Source organism: Pinus tabuliformis, chromosome 9 (genome assembly GCF_031772625.1).
Source record: "Pinus tabuliformis cultivar Carrire ecotype Pingquan chromosome 9, CPIR1, whole genome shotgun sequence".
Taxonomy (NCBI): domain Eukaryota; kingdom Viridiplantae; phylum Streptophyta; class Pinopsida; order Pinales; family Pinaceae; genus Pinus; species Pinus tabuliformis.
Genome location: NC_142307.1, coordinates 581,112,292 through 581,131,658, shown reverse-complemented (window position 1 = coordinate 581,131,658; position 19,367 = coordinate 581,112,292). Strand labels below are relative to the sequence as shown.

At 41.5% G+C, this 19,367-nt stretch overlaps 1 protein-coding gene across 5 annotated transcripts in view; it reads left to right on the top strand.

Annotated features, from left to right (window-relative positions):
* Positions 1-977: 977 nt before the first annotated feature.
* The window catches only part of LOC149149890 (U11/U12 small nuclear ribonucleoprotein 35 kDa protein-like), a 96,842-nt gene continuing 78,452 nt past the window's right edge, over positions 978-19,367 (top strand). Inside the window, exon 1 of one of the 5 annotated variants that reach the window (XM_089440291.1) lies at positions 978-2,003. The gene's annotated coding sequence lies outside the window, so the exon portion shown is untranslated. The remainder of the gene's footprint in view (positions 2,004-19,367) is intronic. The other 4 variants (XM_089440290.1, XM_089440289.1, XM_089440288.1 and 1 more) reach the window with 4 other exon arrangements.

Below are 19,367 nucleotides of genomic sequence, written 5' to 3'. Positions count from 1 at the left end.
TTGGTGGAACACCTCAGTGTAATAGCTCGTTGGAACCGAAACGGGAAGATCTACAAGATGGGATGGTTAGATATTAGTTTCAGTGGCCTGAGGAGACATGGTGGCCAATTTACCTTTTTCTCGCATTAAAAGAATATTTTAATTGGAGTAAAAGCAAGAAAAGTGCTCCATGATTAAAATAATAATAAAATAGAAGGTTCTAGAGAAGTCCATCAAATCTATAAAAGAGAAGGAGGAGACCATTGGAGGACATCTTGGTTTTTGATATTGTTTCTTGTATGAGAAGTTGAGGACCCAGTGTTCTACTCCATTGGTAGCCCCAGGACTAAAACCTCCCTTGGGTGATATAGAGAGCTTGGGCGAGCACCCATCTCCCCTTAGTGGATTCATTCAAATCCAAAGGTGTATTGATTGTTTTTCTATTTCAGTTTGGAGAACGGAGGGTCATTCCCAGCTATTGTATTGGCATCTATTTATATATAATAAAGTTGGGTTTTGGTTGCTGCATTTCTCATTGTTTCTCATGTTGTGATCTTTTAATGAGTTTTCGTGCAATTTATAAATTTATGGTTCTGGTTTCACATGACAATCTTCTAGAAAATGCATGTTAATTTTATATGAAGCATTTGTCCCAAATTTTTTTAATTTGGAACATTACAATGGTATTAGAGCTGGTATTCTTGCCAACCTGAAAGTTTATAAGAGATCTAAAGAAAATTATTTCTGGAGTCGTGTCTTGGTTGCAGAATAAATTTCTTTCATAAGATTGGGACCAAGAAATAAATTTTTATGAAAAGAACCTTTTATAAAGCCCATGAGAATTAATTTTTTTGTGAAACGCTGAGAAAACATTTATCGAAATTTTAAAAGGACATTGAGCGATTTTACAAGAAAAAAAACAAAAGTGGTGGTACATTATTTTAAAACGTGGGTGGTAAAGCAATTGGAAAGGGGCCGTAAAAGCTACTTCCTAACCTTTAAGGGCCAAGTCATTATTTTGAGGCCTTGTTAAAATTCAGAGTTTAATTGGGGTTGCGTCAATATTTCAAGGTGCTGTGGAAAGTTAAACGGCCACCTATCATTTTTAATTGGGGCCAATTTCAGGCAGAGAAACCTTTGAATATTTTTAGGTAACCACAACGTTACAATTAATTCGAGTTACTGGTTTGAAAGCCGCATCGCTGAGTCATTCAAATTTCCACAATTCGAAGTCTGGAGCGGGTTTTAATTGATCTGGTTAACCATTGCTTAGAAGCCGAATTTGATAGCATTGTCAATTTGTTCAGAGGCCGCAGTTCTTTTCAAAGGGGGCAAGGGTTCCAAGTATTATTTCTCCACAATTTCCTCAGAATTCATCCACAGGAAGGCGGAAATTTCAAGCAAAAGTTATAGGCTGAGATTAGCACACCAGAAGGACGACTGATAATTGGTTGGGCAGCATTCTTACTAATGTAGCAGAAGAAGCCATTTATTATGATTCCTGTAAGAAGAGGGAACTTATTGGTCGAGTTCTAAACGAGGAATCGATTTTCCTGTCACCACAAGGATCCTGAGCTACCTTTGCTGGCTGTACCTGCTATTTATTCACAGGAGGTTGACGCTATTTGTTAAATGGGCGGTATACCATTGTCTGAATAGCGTGGGGATTGTGGGAGAATTCTTTTCTTATGGGACGAGTCATTCCAGACTCCCACGAGTTGTCTTGTGGGATGTGTCTGCATTCATCACCTAGTTGAAGGCCGCATCAGGGAGTTCATTCACAGAAGCGTGGGATTTATCATCAAGAACAAGCTATTGTTTATTTCTGCGCTCATAATTTTATATATACCAGATGTAAAAGTTTCCAGTCTGCTCGAGGGAATTCATATCTCTGGTCCATCGCTGTTTGGAAATCACTGTGCATTGGGAATACATTTCTGAGTATATATTGGTCGTCTAATAGCCGGCATCCATCTTCAACTTCACCGCTGTACTGAAGACTGCTCTGCTGGTGTGTTTCCCAGGTTCAGTCTTTTCCTATTTGCTCACTGTGTATTCGTTTGTTAAGCAAGAAAGGTCTTTCCAGCGTTGATATATGTAGTGTAAGTTGTTTGGGAGCCTTTTTGGTGTATACGAATCATTGTATGAATTGTCATGGAGATAAAATAACCTACAGCATGTTAGTCTTCTTACCGTTTGACAAAATCTCCAAACAACAATACATTAAGCACACTCAGAAAATTATCGGCATAACAGAGTGAGGAATTATTTAAAGAGGCAGAGGAAATTTCAGATTCTAAAAGTATTATATTGGCTGGGTTTGTTAGCAAAGATTATCTCTTCCAGAAAAAGTAGACTGAATTCTCATTCCATCAGAGGATCAATTCATGAAATCTGAATCTTGGCATTGATATCATTCATATAGTATCAACCATCAAGAATTAAATGCTGTAGCAGGCTTCCTTGAGAGCTGAATTGCCCAAGTATGTACTGTCTAGTAGTCCAGATTGTTGTGTGTTGCCATCTTGTATGTTGTTGGTAAGCAGCATATATATATATATATATATATATGCTGAAGCCTTGTTGAAAGAGTGTTGTTTTGAGTGTGTATACTGCTACAGAACTTTGATGTGGGGTTGAGTGAAGTGTACAACTGACAATGGTCAACTATTTCACTGCTCTAAATTTTCTGCATAGGTTTTGAATCCTTTCCTCCCGGCCTCTCTCTCTGAATACGTTGAGATGGAGGGTAAAACAATTGGCTCTAAAATTTCTGCATCGATTCTGAATCCTTTCCTGCCGGCCTCTCACTGAATACGGTGAGTTGGAGGGTAAAACAATCGGCTCTAAATTTTCTTCATCTGTTCTGAATCCTTTCCTGCCTGCCTCTCCTACTCTATATTTCCTAAGCAACGACTTCCTGATTTATTGGTGGGTGCAGTAAAAGGAACCCGCTCTCAATAACCTGGCAAACCTCATTGACAGTTACTGTTTCTTTTGGGATCTCCTCGGAAAATACTATTTATGCTGCAATATCTGAAATTAAATAATCGGCTTAATCTGTTTTTGTTACTTTCCTTCGGCATTACCGGTAATCGCTCTGTATTGCATACGTACACTAGAATGTCTCTGATGATGAAAATACTCTGTCCATCATCTCCTCTCGCACTTAAGTGAATACTGACATATTTTACAATAATTTCCCAAGATCACATCAATAGCAATAACCACATTCAGTTTTCTCATACATGAAGGGAGCTTGCCCGCCACGGTTTGAACATTGATAATGACCACATTCAGTCTTCTCATACATGAAGGGGGCTTGCCCGTCTGGGTTTGAACATTGATCAGAGTTTGAACATGGATCATTGTCACAACAACCATGCCAAATTACCCCTAAAGAACAGCACCGCAAACTATTAAATATATATTGTATATTATATTTATATTTTAATAATATATTATTCATATACTTATGTACATTACACAAATCAAAGCAGCATTTGTTTGATCTAAAGCTGTTTGCTTTTGGCTTCTTGACTTTCTGCCCTTTTCGTTTGTCTGAGATAATCCGGGCCCCTGTATCTTTGAATCCCTCATTTTTTTGTAGATACTCTTTGGTGTTTTCTTGAACTTTAGAGATGATTTATTATGATTTGCCTTGTTGGCACTATCTTTAATTACCACTTTCTGCTGGCCTAGTCTTGTCTTCATTTCTTATACTGCGTTTCTTTTCTTCTGAATCTTTTTAATGTCACGCTTGTCTTCTACAAGCTATGGCATGGCAATCTCATCTGGTTATTTTTGTCTGTTATCTTCATCAAAGACCTCATCTTTATTGAATATTATGTCTCTCTTCTAATTCAAAGTGCCTAGTGTTGAACTCTTCATTGTACTCTATAAATATATTTACGATACTTGTCTTCTAGCTTAAGCATTTGGCATAGGTGCATGCACATCACAACCAAAGATCCTGAGATGATTTATGTGTGGCTTACTACCACTCCATTGCCTTTTAGGTGTGTTGTTTATGCTGTCCCTAACGTGGCTTTTGTTCAAGAAGTACACGGTTGTATGTACTATGGATTGCTTCAGCCTAGTTGTCTGAGAAATCTTAGCCCATGGTCTTGGTCATCTCCATAATGGTCCTATTTTTCATCCCTACAACATTGTTTCATTGTGGAGCATATGGGGAAGTAAGCTGTCTATCAATATCATGAGTTCTGTAATACTTGTAAAAATGATTAGATTTGTATTCTTCCCTATTCTCTATCTTGAAAGCCTTACTCTTCTTTCTACTTTGCCTTCCAGTCATAGACTTGAATTCCTTGATTTTTTCAATAGTAATTAACTTGTACTTGAGAAAGCAGGCCCGGTTTTTCCTTGAAAAATTATCAATATATGTTGAAATACTTTCAACTTGCTATTTGTGAAGTTCTCATGAGTCATGGGACAACAAAGGTCACTGTGCACTAATTTCTATTGCATGCTTGATCGCAATGCATCTTCTTTGGCAATTTTATCTCTATGTTACTTGCTGAAAATGCAAGCTTCAAAATACAACTATCTTCTGTTGAATTGGAGGCAAACTGTGAAGTATGGACAATATCTTTTCTAAAAGCGCGAGGAGCAAATCTGTTGGGACCACCTTCTTCAATACCTTCTACAACTAATCTTTCTTCCTGTTGTCCTCTATGAGGCATGTGTTTTCATCAGATTCAATCTTGAAATGGTCCTCTGCAATTTGATTGACTGGCAGTAAGCTTTTCATTAGGTTTGGTACATATATAACAGTCTTGCACATCTTTTGACACCTCCATATGGCGTCTTCATTGCCATTATTCTTTGACATTTGACAGCATGTAAGTTGTCATCTCTTAAAGCAATCTTCTCTTTTTGATTTTCACCATATGGAATTTTGCATCTCATGCTACTTGTAACACTCAAGCCTATATACAATGACTCTAATGAAGTGAGAACGAGTCCACTGTTGGATTTGTAGCTATGGTTAGTCTTCATAATTAATGTTCTAGCTTTTCAATAATATGTAAGCCATGCTCTTCATGTCGGCTTCAAAAGAGAGGGAAAATGAATTTTGAAATTTAAATTATTTTTGCCTCCAAAATGTAAAGTTGGCCCTCCAAGAAGTACAGGTTGGTCTGTCCATATAAACACACCACTTGGGTTCATCCAATCACTATATATATGCCAATATAACCTCATCAACTGGAAAGCAATTTCAGACCACTTATTCTTTCGTTTATCCACAGTAAGATGAATTCTGGGCAGCTAATTCAAAGCTCTTCTTATCTTCTGTACATGTGGGAGATTTTTCTAAAGGCAATAGACCAAATTTATGGGCAGATTGATTCTTTGAGGCAGAAAGCCGAATGCCTGAGAAATAAGACCTTATTCTCTGAGGTAGAGGTTTGAATTTTGAGCAGACCATACATAATTGTTTGGTGATCCAGATTTATGCAGAAACGAAATAAAATACAGATTTAAACCAAAAATACGGAGTTAATTTATGGTATGTTCTATGCTTAGTGCAGTTTACTTCAATTTCTTCTTATTAGCCATTGATTAACAATCACATTAACTTATAGTAAAATGTAGATAGAATATTAATAGATCGACAGAAAACAAGCCAAGACAAGAGACACCAGATGTGGCGGCTAGCTAGGGACAAACCCCAATGCAGGGAAACCCTTTGATCAATTCTTCTATAATCTTCAATAGTTCAGCAGAGAGAGAAATAGTACAATTGTACAGATCTGTAATTTTATGACAGCAGTAATAGAAACCCTAACCAACACTTGCAAAGTAGATCAAATGGTCCACAAATGACCTTGAGTCAACCTTGGTCAACTCGGCCTTCAACAACAATGAAGGTCAGCCCAAAACAGCCCAAAAGAAATGGTCAAAACAGGTCAACGTATTGGCAGCCCTGCGGTCAGCCCTAACCAGTCAGCGCTGGTCACTTCGTGAGTCAAATCAGGTCCACGGATGGCAGATCAGAATTGCGGCTTGCTTGAGGGAGACTCCCCACACTAGGCCATAGTCAAAATACCTCCCTTGCTGGTCAACGCAGTCATCCCTTGCTTGCTGCACCTAGGTCAACCACAGTCAACGTTGGAACAGACCTGTGTCCTCCTGCTTGCTGCGTCCTTCTTCTCCCACGTGAGAGCTGCTCCTTGTTAATCCAATCAAATAAGGAAAGAGAGAGAGACGAATATAAGATGAGATGAGATGATGGACTTGTATTTATATGAAACGTTGAGCATGTGTGCCACATATTTAGCTGCTGGCCGACCTTGATACTTTGTCAAGTAAATACAAATAAATTCATATCTACATAAATACTTGTCGGAATCGGATGATTGTTAGATCAATCCTACATCTCTCGACAAGAGGAATCCAAGAAAAATATCAGCTGCCATAAATAAGATGACCCACATGGAGTTTGGCCCTAGTTGCCAATTTTAACACTCCCTCTCAACTAGGGAGAACTCCATCTGCTAATCCATCTGACCGTCAGTACTATCTCTGCTATCAAATGCACTGCCCTGCACTGCACTGCTCTGCTGAACTATGAAGAAGAAGAAATGATCGAGGATGTATCATACCATCCTCCATTGACCCGAAGTCAGTCCCATAGAGTGTGTCATACCACTCTTATTGATCCCAGATCAGTGCCAGAAGAGAGTGTCTCAAACCACTCATACTGATCTTAGATCAGTTTCATTGATCCCAGATCAATGGAATTCATCATAGCATAAGGAGTATGGTAGATACAACGATGCATCCATCGATAGTACTACTATGGTCCCTAACCCCATTTCCCTACTCATTGATCAGATGAGAGGTACTTCCCATGAGTCCCAGACTGCATGGGTAGGATGCCTTGACAGGAGAACCAATCATCCTGTCCCTAAGTTGCCATGGGGTATCACAGGGGAAGGTTGAACCTTTCACCTTGTACATAGCGCACCACTAGGGGAGGGTGAGTCGCCCTGTGGTCGCATGTCACTCCAAGAAGTACCCCACGCCCCCCGGAGCTCCCAGAGCTTAGTGCATCCATCATGCAGGACCCTCATAAGAGGGTCTCTCAACGACTCCAAGTCGTTCTCGGAAAGTCAAGAATTTGACCTTTCCCAGGGGCTTCGTCAGAATGTCGACAACCTGCTCATCTGTACCGATATGTTGGAGCCTTATTGCTCCCTGCTGCACCATATCCCGGATATAGTGGTACCTGATATTGATATGCTTGGAGCGATCATGAAATATGAGATTCTCTGATAAATGAATCTCGCTCTGGTTGTCACACAGGATCACGGTAGTATCCAATGTAAATCGAAACAGCTCACTGAAGAGCTTCCACAACTAGACAACCTCACAGGAGGCCATACTCGCAGCAATGTACTCTGCCTCAGCGGTGCTCAAAGCCACCGACTTCTGCTTGCTGCTCATCTAGGCAGATCCCAAAGAGAAACAACACCTGGAAGTGCTCTTTCGGTCCACCACACTACCTACCCGATCAGCGTCGGTATATCCATGTAGTCTCACATCTTCGACAGTGTATCTCAATCCATGAGTGATTGTGCCGCGAAGGTATCCTAACAGATTCTTGGCACCAATCCAATGTGTGTGGTGAGGCTCAACCATATGTTGACTCAATGTGTTGACTGCAAAACATATATCCGGACGGGAGTTCACCAAGAACATCAATGCTCCGATGAGTTGACGATACTCGGTAGCATTTTGAAAAACAGGTTCAACAACACTACCGCTTAACTTCTTGAAGTCAAGCTCCATTGGAGTAGTCACGGGCTTGCAGTCCACCATATCGAATCTCTCCAATATCTTCACCACATATTTTCCTTGAGATAGGAAAATCTCCCCTGGCTTCTGCTAGACTTCCAGTCCTAGGAAATAGTGCATCAACCCTAGGTCCTTCATCTCAAATTAGGAAGCCAACTCCCTCTTGTATTTGTGAATGAGAGGGTTTGCACCTGTCAGAAAGAGGTTGTCAACGTTCAACACTAGTATGAGAGGTTTATCATCTTCAACCTTAAAATAAAGGTTAGGGTCAGGTTCACTTCTAGTGAATCCCAGCTTCATCAAGTAGCTATCGATCCTCTCATACCAAGCTTGGGGTGCTTGCTTCAGCCCATAGAGAGCTTTCTTCAACCTGCATACGTGAGATTCTCGATCATGAATCTCAAATCCTTCGGGTTGTTTCACATAGACTTCCTCTTTGAACGAACCATGCAAGAATGCGGTCTTGACATCCATCTGATGTAGGTTCCATCCTTGCGAGGCAAAAAGGGTTATGATCGAGTGGATGGTGGTATATCGAGCAACAGGTGCAAATATCTCGTCATAGTTTATACCTTCCTTTTGAGATAAGCCACGAGCGACAAAACGAGCCTTATACTTTTCAACACTTCCATCAACTCCATGCTTTATCTTGTAAAGCCATTTCGAAGTGACAATAGTTTTATCCTAGGGTCTGGGAACCACATCCCAGACATCGTTCTTCATGATGGACTCGTATTCCTCAGTCATAACATCCTTCCATACTTGATTTTTCATAGTTTCAGCGAACGATGAGGGCTAATTTTGAATGATCATGTTCATAATGGTCAAGTATCCATGATACCTGGTTGGCTTCTTGCTTTCCTGGAAAGTCCCTCTAGGTGCAATGTGTCCTTCAGCTTCATCAAGTGCCCCCTTAAGCCATGAGGGCCTCTTCCTAGAAGAGGAAGGCTCTTGTAGAGGGGGATCAATAGGGTCCATGGGTTCTTCTACTTCGGGCATTGTTTCATCTTGCTTTTCCTCCGATTTGCTGGTGTCAACTTCTCCAGATTTCCGTAGTATAGGAAGATTGTCAACTTTGCTAAGAGCCATATCTTCGTCAAAGGTGACATCATGGCTAATCTCAACTTCCCTTTGACCAGCCACATAGATTCTATAGTCCTTAGTATTTTCGCTATAGCCCATGAAGATTCCCTTCTTTCCAGATGCACCCAATTTATTCCTTTTCTCTTTCGGCACATGAAAATAAACAGGACTTCCAGAAATTCTAAAATGAGATACATCAAGTTTCTTACCAGTAAACATCTCTTCGAGAGTCTTGGAATCCAATACTTGATGAGGGCATCGGTTTTGAACATATACGGCGGTATTTGCAGCTTCGACCCATAGAAACTTCGGAAGCCTTTGATCATGGAGCATGGAACGAACAACTTCCATAATCATACGATTCTTCCTTTCCGCCACACCATTTTGCTCAGGAGTGTATGGTGTTGTGGTCTCCCTCTTAATGCCAACTTCCTTACAAAAGTCATGGAACTCATTGGATTCATACTTAGTCCCATTATCAGTCCTTAAGATCTTGATCTTCTTCTCAGTTTGATTCTCGATCAAGGCTTTGAAGTGACGGAACCAGGAGAACACTTCATCCTTCTTTTTCAAGAAGTATATCCAAGTCTTGCGAGAATAATCATCTGTAAAAGTGAGGTAATATAAATATCCTCCCAAGGAGTTCACAGGCATCATACCAGATATGTCGGAGTGAACCAATTGTAATATACCGGAGGTCTTGCTATGGCTTGAGGGGAATGGTCCCCTTTTGAGCTTTCCTTTGGCACATCCCAGACATACACCTTCTTGCTCTACTTTAAACTCAAGCATCCTTGTCACCATTTGTCTCACATCGGGTAGAGGTTTATAATGAAGGTGGGCAAACCTCCAGTGCCATAGTTCGGACTGAAGAGATGTGTCACAAGACATGACACCCAACGGACTTCCTTCGACTTGATATAGAGAGTCAACCCCAAACCCAAGAGTGAAAGCATCTTTAAAATTCTTTTTCCATACACGTACCTTGCCATCGATGAAGACCACCTTGTAGCCTTTGTTTTCCATTTCCGAAATGGACACTAGGGTCTTTTTGAGATCAGGTACATATAGGACTTCTTGCAAATGAATTGTATTACCCTGATTCAATTGAAGAGAGACATTCCCTACGCCTTTCATGGGATATTTGGAGTTGTCCCCAAGAATAATTTCCAGGTTGGTCTCCTCTATTAGATTAGAGAGAGCTTCTTTATAACCAGTGAAGTGCCTTGAGGTACCACTATCAATAAGCCAATTGCCCAATGAGTCCGGAGGAGAGGTAGTAGAGAGGGCCGATATCAGATAATATTCATCTTGCTTATTGTTTACAACGTTAGATTCATACATGGAGTTTGTTGCCTTCTTGGAGGGTTGACCACTTCCTTGATTTCCTGCATTCATCTTTCCTTTGCCATTGAACCTGCCCTTCCTTTGATTGTTGTTGGAATTGCCCTTGGAGTGATTTTGATCATCGTCATGAGATGTGTCCTTTCTATCAGGACATTCCCTCGCATAGTGGCCAATTTTGTTGCAAATGAAACATCTTCCTTTCCTTCCACCTTTTGGTCGGCCTTTCCCTTAGATTTTTCTCTGGAATTATTTCTCCTTTTAGCATGGGAGGAGAAAGCAGCGGGATTGCCTCTAAATGCAGGCATTTCCTGCTCTTCCATCCTTGTCTCTTCTTGAATGCATCTCGCCATCAATTCCTCAAATCCTGGAATTACATTATTGTTGAGAAGAGTGGTTCTGAATACATACCATTCGGATGGGAGCCCTCCAAGAGTTGTGATGATCAGTTCCCTGTCAGGAATGACTTCCCCAATAGATAGGAGATCATTCTTGATCTCGGTGAGCCTTAAGAAGTAGGCTTGCATACTTTCATCTTTGCCCTTCTTAATTTCCTTCAGCTTATTCTTAAGGAACAAAACTTGATTTGCATCACTAACTTTAAATAAGCTTACCAGTCTATCGTAGATTTCCTTGGAGGTAGTCAGCTCGGGAATGTAGGCCACCATGTGCTTGTCGATAGAGTCCCGGATGATCTTCTTTGCAATATCAATCAAGCACAATGGTTGAAATCCCATACCCACTTGAAAGGGTCTGTGGCTTGTCGAGCTATGGAGAGATCTATGATAGCTGTGCTACACATAAGGAAGGCTCTCATCCTATGTTCGTGGTTGCTTGGAGTTGTACATTCGTAGTATGTGCACAATCATCCTGTTGACGACCTCGGTCTGACCTTCAGTTTGGGGATGTAATGCAGTCGACTTGGTGAGCTTGGTGTCTAATAATGACCAGAGGCTTGACCAAAATGTGCTTAGCAGTGTTGCGGGGGAGCGCTCCCCCCCTCCCGCTCCCGCTCCCAATCCGCGCTCGGGCGGGAGCGCGGGAGCGGGTCGGGAGCGCGCTCCCTAAAAAAAATTTCACTCCCTGCCTTTTCGGGAGCGTTTTGCCTTTTTTGCATTTTTTTTTTTGTAGTAATGTTTGAAATGCAATTTTTTTTGAAAGAAACAAATAGTTTTTGAGTGGGGCAGCTTAATGATCAAGTGTAGGCCCAATATTGATATGCTATTCATGGTAATGTTAAATTCTTAAAGTAAAAGTGACATTTTCTTTAATTTTCATTTTCATCCTTTTACTTAAATTTTTAACATTACCATGAAATGACTCAGGATGTTTGAGAGTGGTTTCGTCCTCATTGGATTTCATATGGAGAAAGTAGAATTTTAGATTTCATTCAAAATCCAGCAGACTTATCAGTTTTTCAGGATTTCAGGATTGGGGGATTGCAATGTTTCCATTGAATTTTGTCATGTATTAGTGTATGGAACTCGTATTTAATCAAGAGTACCAATCCCTCTATGTACCTTGATGTTAGTGACATTGGTTGTCGAACTCCTCTATCATGACCCTTCTAAAAATGTACGCATCACTCAAACAAAATCTTGACTTGACATGCTATGCTTTTTCTATCTTATGTTAATGCTTAGAGGGTGATATTAATGACAAAGATCCCTATACAGATACAAAGGTAATGACAAAGATACCTCTGGATATTAATGCTTGGAGGGTGATATTAATGACAAAGATCCTGATTTTGCAACAAGACTAAAAAATTAGACATTTCTCGTGGTGGCAAGAGGCCCAAGCATAAGAAATAGATAATAGATTTACTTCTCTTTTCTAGTTTCTAGTAGCTTTTATAACTATTGACTCTTTCATATTTATTATGATATTTTTTTAAACAATATATGACAATTTAAGTTTGAAGTTGGCAATTATAACTCATTAGTAATGAATTATGAATATGATGCTTCATGAAAGTTGAAAGTTGTTTCATTTCATTTCATTTTATAACATTTCATTTCATGTTAGATATTATTTGTTGTAATGGTTACACTTAGCTTACAAGTACAACTTTGGTGATCAATGATGATAAATGTTATATATTGAATTTTGAAAGCTTGAAACTTTAAGATTGATGAATCATGAGACTCAATATGTTGTATGTTACTATGTTACTAACTTGCGGACGTGGTTGATGAAGATTATAACTTCTAGATGATTGTTGTTATATGGTTCAATCTATGCTTTTTTATGTTTTTTATATCTAATTCATCATTCTACATGTTTTTGTTGACATATATGTATCAAAAATTAAAAAATATAAAAAATATATATATTTTTAAAAAATTGCTCCGGGATTCGCTCCCAAACCGGGAGCTTCTGAAAATGGTCGCTCCCGCTCCCGTTTTCGCTCCCGCTCCCCGCTCCCGCTCCCGCTCCCAAGTAACATGGGTGCTTAGGAACCTGCTATCCCGATATGATATAATGGTTTGTGGGATCCCAAAATGTACCCATACTCATTCAAAGAAGAGTTTGGCAATGTCCTCTGCTATGATACTCTTCTTGCAGGCTGCCAATAGAACCATCTTAAAAAATCTGTCCACGACCACAAATACACAGTCATTACCATGCTTGGTAGAAGGGAGGCCAGATATATAGTCCATGGAGATGGATTCCTAAGGTTGGCTAGGAGTAGGCAGAGGAGTGTACATGCCTTGCTTCTTGATGGTTGGCTTGGCGTTCTTGATGGTTGGCTTGGCGATGGCACATGCAGTGCAGGATCTGATATATTTTCCAACATCATGTCGGAGTTTTGGCCAATAAAAATACTTCTGTAGTACTGCCACATTTTTCTCCACACTAAAATGTCACGCGACTCGACTGGAGTGCGCCTCCCAAATCAACTTGGCACGCTCTCTTGAAGGAACTCAAAGGTGGCCTAGGTAGCATAATAATGTGTCTTGGAGGTGGAAGTCTGAAACTTGCTTGCCATCCACTAGCATCTGGTATGTGGTGGTGAACTTTGAATCATTTTTATATAGTTGTGGCCATCTAGAGGTCTCGTGGCCATAAGAGTTGAGAACAATGGTTAGTGTTGCAATCAGGGGCCGATTGGGGTAGTTTGCAACGTGTTTGGTTTTGCCCTTCTTGTATTTAATGTTCAAATGGAATTGTTGCAGATATGTGGACCACTTCTGATGACGATCGTTCTGCAACTTCCCTTGTGTCTGTATAAACGAGAGGGGTCGGTGATCTTTTTGGATGGCCGTCTCCTTCCCCATAATGTAATGTTTCCATTGCCAACAAGCTTGCACAATGGAATACATTTCTTTATTGTAGGTGGGGTGTTTCCGAATTGTGTCGAAAAGTGTCTCTCTGTAATAGGCCACTGGATGCCCTTGCTGGGTGAGAACAACACCAATAGCATAGTCTGAGACGTCTGTCTCAATTTCAAATGGTTGTTGCAAGTTTGTCAATGTGAGTACTGTTGCAGAGCAAAGATGTTGCTTCAGCGCAACGAACGCCTTCTGTTGGGACTCAGACTAGAAAAACTTTGCTTTTGCTTTGCCTTTGGTAACTTTACTCAAAGACCAAGTGATATGAGAGAATCCCAATATGAACCTTTGATAAAAATTGGCAAGGCCCAAAAAGCTATGAAGCTCTATTAGAGTGGTCGGGGTTGGCCAATCCCGAATGACTTGGATCTTAGCCGGATCGACATGCATGCCTTGTTCGTTAATGATGTAACCCAAATATTGGACCTGTTGCACACATTTTGTCAAAGTTCCAAGGAAGCAATTGTACCATATTTTTCAAAGGATCAAGATCATTAGCCATCAACTTTTTGAGTCATTATAAAGCCATTTTGCAAAATTTGTAATGTAAATGATGCTAATAAGATCGTGTATGTATGTAACAACTTAGGTAAGCTTATTATTTTGGCGACGAATTTCATTCTAGGAGGTTTTTCGTCTCACTAATTTATCTGTGTTTCTAAAAACAGATAATCGACAGAGTTTTTCTCTCCAGCCTCACCCCAAAGCTAGGGTGAAATTTATCGTCAAAGTCTTAGGTGAGTCCTAGTGTTTTAGTCGAGTCTATTGTAAAAGTGATTTGGAAATAATTTAAGCTGTTTGGCTAAATTATTTTATTACAAGTCACTTAGTCTACTATATCATATTGTGTCATAGAATTGGGTAAGTTATTTGAGGGTCTATAACGAACGGGTATCCGCCCTTTGAGGGTTTAATTTGTAAAATCTTATGTAAAAAATATTTTAGTGCATAGTCCCTCATATTTAGACACCATGGCTAAAATATTTGAGGGTGGCAAAATAATAAATTCCCTCAAGTGTCAATTAATTAATTTTCCTGGGAGCTGTCGGAGTGTTTATTCGGGGTTTCAGTCAGAACATCTGTCTCCAATTGAGAAGTACTATTGCAGAGATTATTCTCTGTTGGGTGAGCCGGTTTTGGCACCCAGATTGTATTCTGAAACTGCTTAATAATTAAAACCCTCAGATAGTTGCATTAGTTTTCCCGCATTGGGTTTTTCCGGGGACATTGGTCCAAAAACAACGATGTAACTTGTATGCTTGTTTTGTTTCCTTCAGTTGATGATCTGTAATGTGTTGAGCATGTACTTGTATTTATTTTCAATATTTACATGGTAAATAATTTGTTAATTAATCAGAACAAGTAGGCAAAAATAAATCAGAAAGTACATGAAGGATTTCTAACAGTTAGACTTAGAAATCCCAACATGGTATCAGAGCATGGTTGCAGATCATAGGAGAACTGAGGACATCAGCCGAGCAGAGCAATAGCGGTAGAAAACAGCTGTCCCGAGTGACAGAAGCTGTTCCTAGCAGAGAAACAACAAGGAAGGGGTGACACAGTGCCTGCATCATCAAGTTTGAGTCGGGAAGAGGATCAGCCCAATGGCAGAGGGGAGAAAACTCGACCTATGCAGTGCCCGGTCATCTTTCTCAGTCAGGAAGGATTGATGCCCGTGGCCAGGAGGTACAGATTTTGTTGGTGCCGGGATTGCGCAGAGCCTAAAATCTCTAACCTTCAGTTTGCTGGGGCTTAGGAGGCTGTGGGTAGGTTGCAGAGTGAAGTTGGTAGGGTACTGTAGTTAGAACAGTACCTAACAGAGTAAGACCAAGGAGGAGGGAGTTGTTGCCGAGGATTTCTAGCCAAGAAATCCGGGTCAATGGTGCAACTGCACTAAGGATCGGAGTGGGGGCATCTCCACATTGACAAAGGGGTTTACAGGAGGGAAATTGAGGCTCAGAGGGAGTCACACCGAGAACTCCTAGAAGGGAAGTAGAGGAGCAGCGAGATGGCAGTGAACGGGGTAAGAGACCAGGACAGAGTGGACGGAGCCTCAAACTTCATAGTCTAGAAGGCCAGAATCTTGTCCGTTCTAGACAGGAATCGTGTCAAGCACTTTGCCTTGAAGACGATCGCAATTTCAGTTGACCCAGCTGAGAACAACAAGCACGAGGAGGCAATGGCAAGGGCCAAGAACATCATCCTTGACGGGGTCAAGGACCATGTAGTACCACATATTGCCGAAAAGGACACGACAAATGAGATGTGGGAGGCCCTAAAGAAATTGTACCAGCATACTTCTGTGCAGAGAAGGATGCTACTAGAAAATCAGCTGTGGTCATACTAGATGCAGAAGGGAGAACAGATCGACACCTTCCTCGGTCGATTGAAGGAGATTTGGGATCAGTTGACTTCCATAGGGGCCACGCCGGATCAAGAATTGATGGTGAGAACAACCCTGAATGCAGTCTCTGAAGACTGGGAGGTGTTTGTCCAGAGCATACTGGGCAGGGCGACCCTTCCAGATTGGGAGGAAATGTGGGCGACTCTTTGCCAAGAAGAGATCAGAAGGCTAAGCAAGGCGGGAAGCAGCGGCAAGGGGATCAGATTCAAGGAGGAAGAGCAGGATGCTGCCCTTGCATTTGAGGGAAAGCATGAGAAACAGAAGAAGAAGGACCTCTCCAAGGTCAAATGCTTCAAGTGTGGGGAATTGGGTCATTATGCGAGCCAGTGTCCGAGGAAGAAGAGCAAAGGAGAGGCTTTCGAGACCAAGGCTGCACCAGCAAGGGCGGAGAAAGAAGTGGAGACAGATGATGACTGTGCCATGAGTGTTCACATGCCACTTGAGAGGAAGTGGGGAGACATCGAGCTGTAGTCAGGTGGACTACAGGCGATGAGGGACAAGATCCTTGAGGTACCCAACCTCTTGGATTATACCTTGCTACGAGAGCCCCGAAGAGGAGTAGCAGGACTGGCGGATGTCGGTAGAGACGGATGCAGATGGAGTGACAGAGGGAGCTATAGTGCAGGAGTCCTAGGACAGCGTGAGGCAGCAGTGCGAGATGCACAGAGTTGTTGCAGCAACGCAGAGGTCAGAGAGGGAGCACTTGTCAGTGATAGAGGGAGCTTCAGCATTAGGAGTGTTTCTAGCCTGACGAAGATGTCAGAGTTGGGAGATTAGTTAATTACTTCTCAGTAACTGAGTTGCAGTGCAACAATTAGCAGTGGCAGTGCTATGGGCAGCACGATGCAGCATGATGAGAGGGGTTGCAGTGTAGATGCAACAGTGGCAGTGGCAGGGCCATGGGCAACAACATGGATGTAAAGGGAGTTGCCGTACAGATGCAGCAGTGGCAGTGGCAGGGCCATGGGTAGCAGTACATGATGTAGCAGTGTAGAGGATGTTGGGCAGTAGGCCTAACATCAACACAGGGACCGATGTTGGATGATCAGGGTGATGCTCAGTGAAGAGTATTATTAGAGCACAATCCTCGCTAAGAGGGAGTGTTGATTTGGGGTAGCATCGAATGTGCTCTAGCCATGAAAATTGGTGGAGAGGCTAAACACATGAGATCTCCAATACCCAGAAATGGTTTGGGCAGATTCTAAACAGTGTGGAAGATATTAAATAATTAATATTTTTAATAGAGTCCCTAAGTATAAACTTAGGGAAAATAAAATATTAATGAGAATTAATATAAAACTGTGTTAGAAGGGTCCAAAAGTCATGGATCATGCCAAAGTTAATCTTAGCCGTTGATTAGGGACTTAATCTCGGATGTTGAATTGTCAACGAGAAAAGTATAAGAGGAGGCATGAGGGTCACTTGGGGAACACACCGACTTGATCAAGATTTCGATTTTCTGGGGCAGGGTTTGCTGAGGAAGTCGAAAGAGTGATCAGAGTTGCAGTTGAGGGGTAGTGAATAGAGAAGCAAAGATGCAGAGATAGTACCAGGAGGATCAACGCAGAAGTCGGGAGAGAGGGATGCAGAGCCAGCTAGAGGTTCACGCAGAGCCAGCGAGGGCTCACGCAAAGGCAGCCAGGGCTTTCGCAGAGGCATCCAGGGCTCATGCAGAGGCGGCCAGGAGCTGCGCAGTGCGTCAAAGAGCCAGCGTGGGTGACACAGAGGCTCTAAGGGCTGACACAGTGCCTCCAGAGGCTGACGCAGAGCGAGCTAGGGTGACGCTGGGCCAGAAAGGGCTTACGTAGTTCCTAGAGACTGACGCTGGGGTTTTCCTGGGGCAGATTGGAGTTGGGAGTTGTCAAAGTGTTTATACGGGGTTTTAGTCGAAACATCTGTCTCCGACTGAGAGGTACTACTGCTGAGATTATTCTCTGTTGGGTGAGCCAGTTTTGGCACCCAGATTGTATTCTAAAACTGCTTAATAATTAAAACCCTCAGATAGCTGCACTGGTTTTCCCGCATTGGGTTTTTCTGGGGACATTGGTCCAAAAACAACGGTGTCACTTGTGTGCTTGTTTTGTTTCCTTCAGTTGATGATTTGTAATGTGTTGAGCATGTACTTGTATTTATTTTTAGTATTTACATGGTAAATAACTTGTTAATTAATCAGAACAAGTAGGCAGAAATAAATCAGAAAGTACATGAAGGATTTCTAACAGTTAGACTTAGAAATTCCAAAATGCAATACTTCAATAATCCAGTGTTTTCATGAACTCACAAAAAATTAGGACATTTATAAGATCATGAAAAGATATTCCATACATTAGACATGCAACAATGTAAGGAAATAGTATCAAATATCACTTACAAGATAATGTGAGTATATCCATCCATCAAACTTTCAAATAGAAGTTCCAAGACAAGATAGCAAAAATCCCAAACATAAAAATGCATCAATAACTGCCAATTTCATCCATCAATTGCAGGTCCAAATTCTTTTTACAAGAGAAATCCCAATCCAAATGATGACGATTTACAAAATGAGGTTGTCTTTCAATTTATATGAGCCTCTCACAAGTTCGAATGGACTAATTAGCCTAATGAAGGCCCTAAAATGTTATTAATGTGAAAAGTAATAATAACTTTGGTGACAAGCCCACCAAATAGCTCAAATGTGTAAACTAAGCCTTCCTAATGAGGCTGAAATGATAAAATAATGGTACAAAGGGCCGTTGGAAGGCCTAGATGAGTCCTCAAGGTGCTATGACGAAGGGGAGGGCTCCAAAATGATGATCAAGGGGTTGTCCGCTTGATTTCCAAGCAAAACATCCTATGGTGCTCCCAAGTGGTTGTGGGGCACAATCGATGGTCTCATGGGTCTCCAGTTGGATCAACATGTTGATGCTCCATCAATAAGGGCTAGAATGATGACATGTGCCCTCCCGTGTCTCTTTGGATGAGACAAAATCCCATCTGGGCCTTGGATTAGTTGTCAAGTGTCAGATGCAAATGTGTGGCTAGTTGGGCAACATGGTCCAAGTGCATCATCATCTCTGTATGAATAGGGCATGAACAAGCAATGTGTGGCGCTGATGAAGCCCGTGGCATGGCAATCAATGCTCTGTTGTGGTAGAGGCCCATGGCTCTCAACACTCACTCTACAAATGCCATTATGACCCTTTGGAGCGCTTAGACCCCGTAGAGGGAGACCAAGCCCAAATGGATACCCACCTGCAATCCTGTATAAGATCCAATGCGTCTCCTCACCTTCCAGTACAATAATCCATTAGTGCAATTGAGTAAATAAGCTTGCTTACCAGGGGCCAAAGTGGATACTTCATAGTGCCATGCCCTTCCAAATGGGCTTTAGAGTGTACAGGCATCACCGAGCTCGATAA